Source organism: Cannabis sativa, chromosome 7 (genome assembly GCF_029168945.1).
Source record: "Cannabis sativa cultivar Pink pepper isolate KNU-18-1 chromosome 7, ASM2916894v1, whole genome shotgun sequence".
Classification (NCBI taxonomy): Eukaryota; Viridiplantae; Streptophyta; class Magnoliopsida; order Rosales; family Cannabaceae; genus Cannabis; species Cannabis sativa.
In genome coordinates this window covers 30,535,374-30,548,750 of record NC_083607.1, presented here as the reverse complement: position 1 = coordinate 30,548,750, position 13,377 = coordinate 30,535,374, and positions in this window count along the sequence as shown.

Below are 13,377 nucleotides of genomic sequence, written 5' to 3'. Positions count from 1 at the left end.
TCTTGGCAGTTGTGCGGTTTCGAGGTACATCAGCATTAAATGACCATCTTTTCCACTTCCACTTTGAATTCTATTCGTAGGATCAAACACTTTCCTAATCTGACGAAGCCGATATCATGAATATAAAGTAAGAAAAAAGGAATCACCTTTGCATTATTTCTTCTATTTTAGAGAGTCTAAGAAATTCTTAAGCTTCTTCGCTAAGAATCACCGTCGAATTGCTTGAGGATTTGCATGCCATCCCTGTCCTTCACATTTTTTCAACGATTTTTCTCATACTTCATCTTCTAAAAGTGATCCTTACTATATTCGAAGATCTGCAGACTGAACAACCATTCATTGCCCCAAGCCCTAACTTCAAACAGTAAGTTTCTTTCCTCCTTTACATGCTTGTTCCATTATGTTTAATTGTTGCTTAATCTATTTGTATCTGTAAAGACCGCTTAGTTTAATTTGGAAATTAGCAGTTAATCATGTTTAATTATGAAATTATTTATAGCTATTTCAATAATTATTTATAATGTTATTATTGAATTCTGAGATGTATTTTATGTCATTTAGTAGTTTTCATAATTTTGCATTTCCGGTGCCCGGTAACATGGAACTCGGTGTTTGGCTCAGTAAAATCACAACTTAGTATGTTAGTAGATTGGGACGGTTTATTAGACATTGGGAATGTCGGGAATGGTCGGGAATTTAGAATTTCCCAAAAATACCCCTTTAGTGTTATTTATGTGATTTTGGTGTGAAGGGGCAAAATGGTCATTTTGCTCCATTATTAGTTTGTCCTTTAGTGGACTTAGTAAGTGGAATATTATGTGTTTTAGTAGGTTTTAGTTGGCTGAAATAAAAAGAGTTAAGTTGCATTTAGTCATTTATTCAAAATTTCCAAAGTTAGAAAAATTAGAAAATTCAAAGGCTCTCTATCTTTCTCTCCTTTTCGGTTTTTAGCAGCTGGGTTTGGGGGGGGGGGGGATTCTCTTGGATTTCAAGCTGGTTTTAGCATAGATTTTGACCTCAACTTTTTGGTATGATCCTTATAGCTCTCCCTTTTAGTTTCTTGAAAAATTTTGATGAAATGATGATGTTTGCATGCATAGTTTAAGTTGTTATTGTTGCTGTGATTTTATAGTTGTTTGCAGAGGTTTAAGCATGACTAATTGATGTTATTAAGCTGCTTGTAATGCTTGATGGTTAGGTTGTTAGAGTTATGGAGTCTTTAGTGTAAAAGCTTAGGTTTTCAAAGAGAAATTGGAATTTTAGTGGCTGTAGTTGTTGCATGTGTTAGGGTTTGATTTCTGCAGTTTTTAAATGCTTGAATATGTGATTTTAATCAAGGTTTAATGCATGATAGGTTGTTTAGTCAAGTTTTGAGTTTTAGAACTCAATCTTTGACCTTTAATGGTGAAATGAGTTTCTGTGTGTGAAGCTCGGTTTTGTTGGTTTAGAAATGTTCCAGGGGTTATTTAGAACAGGTCTGGAAGGTCTTATGTGATTTGGATTGGATTTGAAAGAGTTATGAATTTTTGAGTTTGGTCTGCGAGGAACCAGAATTCTGGTTGTGCATCCGGAATTCCGGATGAGGGTTCACGAATTCCCAGAACCGGAATTCCGGTTGCAGAACCGGTTTACCGGTTGGGGAATTTTTAGGAACCCTAGATTTCCTCGTTTTTATGTTATTTGGGGTATTGCCATGCTTTTTATCGATAGGGAAACTTTTAGTTCCTAGTTTAAGTCCCCGGGAAGTGATTTAGCGTATCACTTATTGTGTTGTGATTTTTATGGTTTAGGAGCCTGTAATCCGCCGCGCAGATAGTTCCAGTCAGGTTGACCGGCACACCTGAATTCGGAATCCAGGTAAGATTAGTATAACAATATGCATATGTAGATTACATGTTTAGCATGCATGTTAGGAAGCCTGTTAGATTACAATAGATATGTATGTTGGCTTCGAACCATCCGACTGTGTCACATCGTATAGGCTGGAGTATGACCAGCAGCTGGAGTATGACCAGTATGACCGAGTATAGGCTGACACTGTATCACATCAGTATAGGCTGGAGTATGAACAGCAGTTGGAGTATGACCAGTATGACCGAGTATAGGCTGATACTTAGGTTGGTGGTTCCGTACTATTTGAAGTATCACATCGGTACAGGCTAGAGTATGAGTAGCAGCTGGAATATGACTAGTTCGACCGAGTATAGGCTGATACTGTAACACATCGATACAGGCTGGAGTATGACCAGTTCGACCGAGTATAGGCTGTTACTTGTCAATAGTACCGTCCCTATGAATGTTCAGGACTCAATATCGTGTTGGACACGGCAGTTAGGGTTATGGTCAGGGGTATGGGCGTCTGATCATGACCGGGATTTATGTATGAGTATTATTATGCTTTTCTTACTGAGTCTGTCGACTCACAGTGCTATGTTCATGTGTAGGTAAGGGCAAGATCAAAGCTGTGGAACCGTGAGAACAAGCCTATGAAGATTGTACATGTCGGGGCGGTTAGGCCTGGAGCGTACGATCATCCGGACAGCGAGGCTATTTTTGTAATTAGTGGCTAGGTCCCAGGGGCAGGGCTCGTGGTCGGGGGATGTCAACTCGCCACAGGCTGCCCAAGTCAATCAGGAAGCCCAGAATTGGAAAGTTAGGTTTGCTGAAATGCAAGCCAGAATAGAGGAGCAAGATAATGAGATTCAGAGATTGAGGCAGCACGGTGCTCTTGCAGTGCCGGTGCCAGAAGTTCAAGTGGCACCTGTTGGGTTTTATGCCCTAAATAAACCTCATTTCATATAATCAGATTTACTTATTAATAAAGATCAGAAATAACATTTTATGTTGCATGGTTCACATGATTTATTTCATGATTATATGTATATAATGTATGAGTTCTTTTTAAGTCCAGAACATATAAGTTTGTTAAAGATTATAGTGTTGTCAGCACAGTGGAATATAATCTTTATTATATGTTCAAAAGTTTATTCCCTGATTTGTCAGAACACTGGATTTAGACTGACATGGTATAATCAGCGATAGGTATTCTTACACATTGGAAAAGTGTTATGTCCTTTCCAGGACATTGGCAAAGTTTACCAGTATCGGATGTATGGAGTATACATCGGAAGGGACCGATATTGAACTTTGATTAGATATGTTAAAATTTACCGTAATATCTATTCAATTCAATATCACCTGTTGATCCTAGATCAAATGATCTTAATCCTGATATGGTTAGGCTCAATCTCAAGAGTGTTATTCGTGTTCTTTGATTTGTTAAGTTAAGTCTACTTTTGGGTCAGGGTGATACTTACACTTTGGGAACACGGTAGTGCAATTGAGTGGGAGCGCTAACATAAATAGGGAATTTATAGCTTCTATTTGGCAAATAGAAGTAAAGGATCATTTCCTTCGAGCTTAACCAAACGAAGATAAATGGTGGAGATCTCATTTCACTTAGCTGAAAAATCATTTATACAGGGTTAAGTGTTTTAAGTATAAAATACATTGTAGGGTCTTACGGTAGTTTAATCCCTTTACAGTGTAAATCATCTATTTAGAGGATCATTGATCACATTAGGGTTATAACAATGGATAACTAATGACGTGTCTATATCGTGGAACATATAGAGCGTTCTATATGACTGAGAGTGCAATTCCAAGTTCTAAGTGTGGATTCAATGAGGAATTAATAAGTTAGGGAATTTACTTGGTAATTCGATTCGACTTATTGGAAGCTCGGTTATATAGACCCATGATCCCCATACTAGTTGAGACCATACTGCTTGTAAGACTCAGTTAATTGATTTTAATTAGTCAATTATAATTCTAAAAGTTAGACTATGTCTACTTTATGAATTCTCACAGTTTAAGGATGAAATCGTAAAGAAAAGGGTTTTGTAGGTTTAATTATTAATTAAGGGACTTTGTATGTCTAATTAATAATTATTTTAAATGACAATATTATTTAATAATCTATTTTAGTTATTAAAAAATTAGTTTTGGCATTTAAATAATTAGAATTGGAAAAATGGCATTTTTGGAGAATTTGAAATAAAATTGAGGAAACTGCAAAATCCAAGTGAGGCCCATTTCACCCTATGGCCGGCACCTCTTTGTGTGTTTCCCAATTATTATTTTCAATTTTAATTGCCATGTAATTGCTAATCAAAGCCTAGCAAAAATAGGAAAGTGGTGGATCACACTAAATAAGGCAGTTTATTGATTACACAGTAATTAAGGAAACTGTTTTATTTGGAAAGTTGTGCTCTCCCTTCTCCCTATATAAAGCAATCCTTTGTTCTCTTCTCTTGTAAGCCATAAGCCACGAAATTCAAGAGAGAAAAAGAGAGAAAATTTCGAAATCCTTGTGAGATGAGTAGTGCCCACACACATCAAGTGGTATCTCAATCATAGTATGGAAGACTATGGAAATTCTGCATCAAAGAAGGAGAAAAGAAGATCCAGGTTCAGATCTTGGTGATGCTCTGCTACAGAAAGGAATCAAGGGCTAGAGATCTGAACGGAAGGAGTCATATTATTCCGCTGCACCCACTGTAAGGTTTTCTAACTTTATATGTGTTTATTTTCATTGTTTTAGAATTCATATTATGTTGTTAATCCAACATACTTGTTAGTAAATCTAGATCCTGGTAAAATAATTTCCAACAACTGGCACCAGAGCTATGGTAATGATTTACTTTCATGTAATATGAATTAAAACGATGATTTGCATGTTTTTGTGTTGATTTGGATGGTTTCATGTTGGTTTATGTGTTAGTTGATGAATGTTGATGTTGTACAGTTTCGTTTTCCATGAAAAATATTTTTTCGATTTTTGAAAATATTTTATTTGGATTCCTTGTGAAAAATTAAGCAATTTTGTTTTTTACGGAACTTGATTCTGATAAAAATTGAGAAAGATATGAATTTTGGAAAATCGGGATTCAAGGTTGTCAAGGGTGGTGCTCATGCGCACCAAACCCTCGGATCAGCCTCCCCATTCGCGCGCGTACCTCGGTCCATCACCCTGCAGCTGACTGAGTTTTCTCGGTCAGGCACCCTGCAGTCGCCGAGTTTCCTCGGCGTGAGCACCCCATCCGCGCGCGTGACAGGCTGCTAGCAGCCTCTCCTGGGCTGCAGATGCCTACTGGGCTGCTTTCCCAAATTGCGAATTTTTTAGGTTTTTTCCCCAAAAATCCAATTTTTTCATGGGATTGTTTCCCAAAATTTATTTTTCCAATTTTAAATATTTCTAAATTGAAATGTTTCCAATTTTAAATATTTTCAATTTGGAATTTTTCCAATTTTTAAATATTTCTATTTTGGAATGTTTCCAATTTTAAATATTTCTTATTATTGTGAGATTTAAAAATTTGTTAAGTTCTTTAATATTTATTTATTATTTAATTATAAGATTAGATATTTTGATATTTAAGATATTTTAAATTAAAAGATAACTTTGTCTTTTTATTTAAAATATTATATTAAAATTATCTTATATGGCAAATTAAATAATTAATAAATTTGAAATTAACATAGATATTTCCATAGATATACTTACCATAATGTTTTTCAAATTCAAAAATTTGTTATTTTGTTAAATATTTAATTATTTATAAATTATAAGTTTAAAAATGATATTTTTTCTATATATATATATATCATTTTTTTCTTATTAGAAATTTATAAATCATATCTTAAATATTTAAATAACGTAGATTTTTTTTGTAGAGATTTGAATATTGCTTAATTTGAGATATTTTGATATATAATTATGGTAATTATTATTCATTTATTATTTTATTCCTAAAATAATAATTATTTAACCAAATCTATTTTACAATTGGTTTATTTTATTAAATTATAAGATCTGAAAGTGATATTAAAGATTCTTCCCTTTCAAATCATTGATCTTATTAGATATTTAATTTAATTTGATTCAAATAAGCCTAGATATTTTAAAATTAGTTTCATTTATTTGGTTAGTTTAAGAATAATAATTTAATTATATTAATATCTTAATTCACATCTGTTACATGGACAATGTTTGTTTATTTATATTGTTTATTGAAAACTTTTTAACAAACCTATTATTTATCTGATCTAAATTGCTATGATTAACTTGTTGACAGATCCTATGATCTGATTTTAATCATAGTCCAATTGACGATAGATCTTATAAATAATTTGTAACAGGTAAATTTTGTACTTCTTTCATCTGTGTAAACCTAGTAACATGATAGGACCCATCCAAATCATTTGACCTGTGTGAGCCTATATGTTTGCTTTTGGGCTTAGATGCATATAGGAAGCCCATTTAAGTTCTTACTAAGTAAATGGACTAGGTTGCTAAACTAAATTTTGACATAAGGAAATTTATTTAGGTCCAATTAGATTTGGGCTTATTCAATGAATAACAATTGTTTATTTTAAGGTTAAATTCCTCTCTTTTGGGCCTTGTGTGAGAGTTGGGGGCCATAGAAGTGGGTACGACATACTGAACCCAGCTCCCCCTCACATGAACTACCCCAATTATGAAGGCCCATTTGCCTTATTTAAATAATTGTATTAGGTTAATTATATTAGTCTAACCTAATTAAAATTGAATTAGCAACATAATTAACTTTTAAAATATATGAAATTTATTTTTCATGTAATATTATAAAGTTAATTTTAGAAAAACACTTAGCTAATGATATATTCTAGATAGTTATTTCTATACTAATTATTATTTCTAATATTAAAAAGGAAAATATCATTGATTGTGAAATTAATTGTCTCATGATTAATTTTGGTACAATCTAAGTTTAGTATACTTTCCTAGTATTAAACTAGAATTAATAATTAAGTTTCCTCTTTACTTAATTATTTATTTCTTGAATTTAATACATTTAATTAAATTGAAAATTTAAATATCTAAGTTGATTTTTATCATGATACTTTAATATTGTTATTTTCATGTTATTTAATTAAAGTTGAAAATTATTTTAAGTTTGGAATCTTATTTCAGAATAACTTAAGTTTGAATAATTTTCAAAATATATTTTATTTTATTTTATTAATCATTTCCCAAAATTTTGAAATTGCATTTCTTTAATGCAGAAATTTCGAATTTCATTTGAAAAATTGATTAAAGTTGAAAATTATTTATTTAATTTTGGACCAACTTAAATCAGTGACTTTTTCATTTAATGGTTAATTAAAATAAATGAACTAAAATATATAATAATTAGAAATTTAATTAATTAGTCCATGAAAGTCTAGATAGATATTATCTGTTTTGCTTGAAGTATTTTTCTAGTGTATTTAATTAAATAGAAAATTAATATTTAAGTTGATTTTTTAATCATGATACTTAAATATTTCAAATTTTTCTTAGATATTTAATTAAATAGGAAAATTATATTTTTTTGTTGAAAATTAATTTTTATTAATTTTGGGCCAACATAAAATTAGAGTAATTTTCCAGGATTTATTTTATTTTATTTTAAAGCATTTTCGAAAATGCAATATATGTTTATAGAAAATTAAATTTAAAGTTGTAAATTAATTTAAATTAATTTTGAAACAACTTAAATTGAATAATTTTCTAAATATTTATGAAAATTATTACTAAGATGGAAATAATTCACGTTATTTTCATATCCATCTAAGTATAATTTATAAATATTACATTAAAATTTATATTTAGAATTTTTCATTCTAAATTAGAAATTTTAATTAAATAAATATATATTTAGAATAAATGGATTAAAATAAATATTAGAAGAAAATACAACCCTTCATTAAATAATGAGCTTTATTATTATAAGGATATTCGATCTCCATTGTTTGTTTTACATAGCTATTGTTTTAGTGAGTAATCCTCCTTAATGGAGGAACGTTCATTAGCAAGTTAGCACCGTTTACTCTCGAAAGATTAGTAATCTTGTAAGATTTTTATATAGTTGATGCTCACCCTAATGGTGGCGACTGTATAAGACTTGCAAGAATATGAAACAATGGTGGAAGCTCATAAGATAGAATAGCCTTGACTCTCGCCTAAACGGGACAACGCGGATTCTAATCTTGATCGAATAAAAGGTTGCTAGAAAGTTTGACATTTTAGATGAGCTGACAACTCTATTCAATGAATGGTAGCTTTGACTCTCGCCTAAACGGGACACTGATATCATTTTGTTGAAAACCTTCGAAATTATTTAGGATTGTATGTTTTAGTATTTTCACTTGTCATTCATACTTGCTATGTGCTTCATAATTTCTGAATTGTGTATGAATTTGTATTGAACCATGTTATTTTCTGTTATTAAATTGTAGTGTAATTTCGAATCTTCATTGTTGGTCTAACTTGATTTGTTTTTCTAATGAGATAAATCCCTAATGGATTTTCACCATTAGACTAACATAATAGTGTTAGATCTCGAAAGATAAATATTGTATATGCAACATCTAGCGATTCATCAATTGATGACACCTTAGACTAGTGTTTTACAATATGAAACAAGAAGATTGTATAAATAAGATTACTTTGACTCTCGCTGATCGGAGCATCGTTGGATTCTTATTTAAAACAAAATTATCCTAATTCCTCTTAGCTTATTCATTTCGAATTAGCTTAATGACATATCATTGGATGAATGGTCTATAAATCATATAAAGTCTTATTTTCTCTTAAGAAATTAGATGACGCATATGATTATATTCCCGGAATTCTATCCCTAAATGATATAAATCCTCAATCTTAGATATCTCCTACTTGTATAGGCAAATCATAGAGTTAGATTAGTAGTGGTGGTCCAAGAAAGAGTTACTAATTATACAGTTACACTTTCACAAGTGTTTCATAACCATTTTCTTTCAATGGATTTAAACTGTATGAGTTTAGTATTCTGTGACCAGAATCCACTTGCACTATTCTAAGAACTCTTTGTTGTAACTAAAAGATACAACCACATTTTATAAATCTATGGCATATGTATCTTGTTCATAGTGGTTTTAACAAGATCATTCTCTGCAAAGAGTTAATATGCCTATATCCACTGAAAGTAATTTCATCTCATTCGTAGATGGATGTACATTCAGGGGTGGATATGAGTTTTCGTTGTATTCTTAAAACGATCACTCTAGATTTTACCTTATGCAAAAGAAATTTGAAATGTTTGAAAAATTTCATGAATTTCTAGCAATGGTGAGTGGTTAAAGATCTTGCGAACTGATAGGGGTGGAGAAAAAGTTAGTAGATATGCAGTTCAAAGATCATTAATTTGATTTTTGAATTATATCCAAACTTACCTCCCCAGAAATTCGAGTTGCATATTGATGATTAGTTACTAGTCGTTGCCTAAATCCTTATATGGTAACTTCAGAATGATGTAATGGTTGTATACTTAATGTAAATCATTACTAGAGTCATGGATGACCTAATCGAAATCTCAAGAAAAGCTAGAACTGCTAACCCTGGTTTGCATGTTTGTTAGCTATTCTAAGTGATTAGGGGTGGACCATCCCATAGTCATTAGATAAGAAAGTGTTTGTTTAAACAAATACCACTTTTTCTAAGAAAATGACTAAGTCTGAAAATAAAGTAGCAAATAAAGGAGATATTTTTTTTCTTGATTCCAAAAGTGTTCTATCATCTTATTCGTTACAAGATGATCCCACTGCCTCTGTTGTCTTAACACAACCGAAGAGGTCAATACCATTTAGTTTTCTTAGACATAATTCACGGTACCTTGTCGTAGTGGGAGAGTTTCAAGGAACTTTACCTTCTTATGACTTGGAAGACACTAGTGATTAAAATCCATTGTGAGTTTAAACAAGTAATGGATTGTCAAGATAAGAAACTAAGAAGAAAGCCAATAGAACTATGGTTTGATCCATTCACATGGAGTAACCTAAAGTTTTCTATTACAAGGACATGAAAGGAAATTTTCGTGAATAAGTCTATTCAATGGACTTAACAAAACTTCCTATTTCTAGTATTATCGGTTTGAGTTTATCTAAACATATGGCTTGTGGTATACCTGGTAATTACTTACTCTAATGCAAGCAGTAAGATGCTGAAGCATTTTCTTTCCAATGGCAATCTATAGAAGCTTCACAACTTCTTAGATCCAGATTTTATTTATCTAAGGAAAAGTCTCAACTATTCTAGAGAAGATAAAGCCATGAAAGAATTAAATCAACAGTGAGAGGTCTCAGATATGCTTTTGTATGCCTTAGACCAGACACCTGCTGTTGAGTGGGAGTAATGAGTAAGTATCAGATTAATCCAGGAGAAGAACATTGGAAGACAATCAAGTAAATTTTAAGATTAAGAAGAGGAACTATATGTTAGTCAATAAGGGTGTGTTTAAAACTCTTAGACTACACCACATCAGATTTCGAGACTTGCCTTTGTGCTAGAAAGTCTGCTGATGAGATGGTGATTACTTTGGGGGTGGAGTAGCGATTTTGGAGAAGTGTAGGAACCTATCTGAAATCTCTTGGTCTACCAGAGAGAGACTGAATGTTAAAAGTTGCAGGAAAGATACTTATTCAGTCTAAGGAAAGTTCTATACATTTGTGGCACCGTTCCAACTTGCCTTAACTACTAGGGTTACTTCCTGAATAACCAAAGAGTAGTTTCCCAAAAGTATAGAATCCAGTATCCCAAGAGAGTAGACATATAGAGAGGAATTTCACATTATCAAGGATTTGTTGATTAAGGAAGAGTAATGGTGGAGAAGATGTTGTGTTTAATTCAACCTGTCAGATCCCATTACGAGGAGTTTACTACTACTACAATTGATTGGTATATCAAGGTGTTAATGATTATTTGAAATGCACTTTTTGTTTTATATTAGTGCAAGTGGGAGTTTGTTGGGTTTTATGCCCTAAATAAAACTCATTTCATATAATCAGATTTACTTATTAATAAACATCAGAAATAATATTTTATGTTGCATGGTTCACATGATTTATTTCATGATTATATGTATATAATGTATGAATTCTTTTTAAATCCAGAACATATGAGTTTGTTAAAGATTATAGTGTTGTCAGCACAGTTGAATATAATCTTTATTATATGTTCAAAAGTTTATTCCCTGATTTGTCAGAACACTGGATTTAGACTGACATGGTATAATCAGCGATAGGTATTCTTACACCTTGGAAAACTGTTATGTTCTTTCCAGGACATTGGCAAAGTTTACCAGTATCGGATGTATGGAGTATACATCGGAAGGGACCGATATTGAACTTTGATTAGATATGTTAAAATTTACCGTAATATCTATTCAATTCAATATCACCTGTTGATCCTAGATCAAATGATCTCAATCCTGATATGGTTAGGCTCCATCTCAAGAGTGTTATTCATGTTCTTTGATTTGTTAAGTTAAGCCTACTTTTTGGTCAGGGTGATACTTACACTTTGGGAACACGGTAGTGCAATTGAGTGGGAGCGCTAACATAAATATGGAATCTATAGCTTCTATTTGGAAAATAGAAGTAAAGGATGATTTCCTTCGAGCTTAACCAAACGAAGATAAATGGTGGAGATCTCATTTCACTTAGCTGAAATATCATTTATACAGGGTTAAGTGTTTTAAGGATAAAATACATTGTAGGGTGTTACGGTAATTTAATCCCTTTACAGTGTAAATCATCTATATAGAGGATCATTGATCACATTAGGGTTATAACAATGGATAACTAATGACGTGTCTATATCGTGGGACATATAGAGCGTTCTATATGACTGAGAGTGCAATTCCAAGTTCTAAGTGTGGATTCAATGAGGAATTAATAAGTTAGGGAATTTACTTGGTTAATTCGATTCGACTTATTGGAAGCTCGGTTATACAGACCCATGATCCCCATACTAGTTGAGACCATACTGCTTGTAAGACTCAGTTAATTGATTTTAATTAATCAATTATAATTCCAAAAGTTAGACTATGTCTACTTTATGAATTCTCACAGTTTAAGGATGATATCGTAAAGAAAAGGGTTTCTAGGTTTAATTATTAATTAAGAGACTTTGTATGTCTAATTAATAATTATTTTAAATGACAATATTATTTAATAATCTATTTTAGTTATTAAAAAATTAGTTTTGGCATTTAAATGATTAGAATTGGAAAAATGGCATTTTTGGAGAAATTGAAATAAAATTGAGGAAACTGCAAAATCCAAGTGAGGCCCATTTCACCCTATGGCCGGCACCTCTTTGTGTGTTTCCCAATTATTATTTTCAATTTTAATTGCCATGTAATTGCTAATCAAAGCCTAGCAAAAATAGGAAAGTGGTGGATCACACTAAATAAGCCAGTTAATTGATTTTCACAGTAATTAAGGAAACTATTTTATTTGGAAAGTTGTGCTCTCCCTTCTCCCTATATAAAGCAACCTTTGTTCTCTTCTCTTGTAAGCCATAAGCCACGAAATTCAAGAGAGAAAAAGAGAGAAAATTTCGAAATCCTTGTGAGATGAGTAGTGCCCACACACATCAAGTGTTATCTCAATCATAGTATGGAAGACTATGGAAATTCTGCATCAAAGAAGGAGAAAAGAAGATCCCGGTTCAGATCTTGGTGATGCTCTGCTACAGAAAGGAATCAAGGGCTAGAGATCTGAACGGAAGGAGTCATATTATTCCGCTGCACCCACTGTAAGGTTTTCTAACTTTATATGTGTTTATTTTCATTGTTTTAGAATTCATATTAGGTTGTTAATCCAACATACTTGTTAGTAAATCTAGATCCTGGTAAAATAATTTCCAACAACACCTGCCCCTGCTGCTCAGGCCGAGATAGTGGTAGCGGCAAACTGAATGGAACCCTTGTGTGAAAGGTTCCGGAAGCAAGTACCTCTGGCTTTTTGGGAGGTCCAGATGTCGTGAAAGCCGAGCAGTGGCTAATAGTGATTACGAAAATATTTAATTTTATGAGTGTGATGGAATACACTACGCAGTTGATCGGTTGGCGAGGTTGGCCTCGGGATTTATGCCAACCGATTTCAGTAAGAAAGAAAAATATCTTGATGGACTTAATGTGAAGATCAAGTATGACCTTATGATTACTACCGACGACAAGACCACCTATGCTGAGATGGTGGAGAAGGCAATGCGAGCTGAGGGCGCAGTTGGATGTATGTCGGAGTCAGCTAGGACTCCAGTATGTGGCGAGGCTCCTACCCCTCCTACATCAGGTTTCAGTAGGGGAGGTAGTGCTTCGGCCATGGACTAGAGGAGGAAATCATCCACTGCATCCGGTGGCTCGGGGCAGAACAAGAGGTTCCGCGGGAACCAAAATCGAGGCGGTCGTCAGGGTAGTGTTGACACCCGTTATTTCTACCCGAAGTGTCTCATTAGTAAGAGGCATCCTC